The sequence below is a fragment of the Orycteropus afer genome, unplaced genomic scaffold (genome assembly GCF_000298275.1).
Source record: "Orycteropus afer afer isolate SDZICR_OR568_19922 unplaced genomic scaffold, OryAfe1.0 scaffold00096, whole genome shotgun sequence".
Taxonomy (NCBI): domain Eukaryota; kingdom Metazoa; phylum Chordata; class Mammalia; order Tubulidentata; family Orycteropodidae; genus Orycteropus; species Orycteropus afer.
Window position 1 is genome coordinate 8,496,657 of NW_006921683.1, and position 1,432 is coordinate 8,498,088.

A 1,432-nucleotide genomic window follows, 5' to 3' on the forward strand; every position below is an offset into this window, starting at 1 on the left:
CTGCTAACCAGAAGGCTGGCAGTTCAAACCCACCAGCCACTCCTCAGAAGGAAGGTTGGACAATCTACTTCCATAGTGATACTGCCTCAGAAACCTGAGGAGGGGTCCCCATGAGTGGGGTCCAATGGCATGTAACAACAACAACAACAACATGCCTGTTTAGGGTGAAATGTATTGAGTCCTGCCTTGCTGGAGGGTGTGACTCAAGTCACCACCCTTAGCTTCCTTGAGGTTATATATGTGAATGTCCTGGGAAAATTCTCTCTCTTGCTCCCATCCTACTTTTAGTTTGTCATCGTCTCACCCTGGTATGAGACAGCAGCTAGTCATCTGACCTTCCAATAGGGGTTCGCCAGTCCCTGCAACCATGAAAGCAGGGAGAAACCTCCAGACCTACACAGACTTGAGATTTGCCAGCATCCCAATCTCCACCACCACGTGAGCTGTTTCTTGGCACTTTGTGAGTTCTGTAAGACCTTATAACAAAATATAGAACCCTAAGACAGGAGGGAAAGTCCTGAGGGGAGGAGGAGTAGTTGATGTTAGAGATGATGGAGTGGTACAGCAGTTTGGAAAAGTTGGAGACTAGAGACAACTTTAACCTCTGCCTCACAGGGATCAGCCTTGGACTTATCCTTCTAAAATAAATTATTCAAGCAGGATTGAATTATGTCCCTCGAAGAGATGTGTTAAAGCTCTGACTCCTGTACCTGTCAATGTGACCTTTTTGGAAACAGGGTCTTTCTTTGAAGATATTATCAGTTGAGTTATACTGGAATAGAGTAGGCCCTGGTCCTAATCCTTCCTGAGTGGTGTTTTAGAAAACAGAAAATCAGACACAGAAACTATGTCAAACACAGGAGGAAGATACTATGTGAAGACACATGTGCAAGCAGCAAAGGAATGATAAGAATTCAAGGTACCAGCAGGCATTAAAAACTAAGGGAGAGGCTTGAAGCAGCTCCTTTCTCAGATCCCTCAGGAGGAAATGACCTGGCTATATAATGATTGGAAACTCTGGCCTCGAGAACTATGAGACAATAAGTTCTTGTTTTATAATACCACCAACTTTGTGATACATTTGTTTTCATAGGACTGTAAGTCAGGAGCATAACATTTGCCCAGGACTCAAAGGAATTACACGTGAAGACCCCCTCCTCACAAAACAAGCAACAGGCCCTGAGAATAACCAGTAGCCCTACATTGCACATTCAAGGTAGAATAGTCTAGTTGTCTCTTATCAGTATTTATCATACCTTAAGAAATTTTTCAAATAATAAAGAGTGATGCTAAAAGGGTTTTAAAAGATCTATGTTATAGCTAAACAATTAGGTATGTCTAAGTGGAGAGTGTATCCAAGATCATATATAGGGTTGGCAGACAATGGGCCTATAAGTTCATGTGAATGATCAGAATTCCCAGGTGTATAGTA

At 42.7% G+C, this 1,432-nt stretch overlaps 1 protein-coding gene across 1 annotated transcript in view; it reads right to left on the reverse strand.

Annotated features, from left to right (window-relative positions):
- RGS7 (regulator of G protein signaling 7) overlaps positions 1-1,432 on the reverse strand; it is a 566,544-nt gene that overhangs the window by 293,844 nt on the left and 271,268 nt on the right. The window lies entirely within an intron of this gene.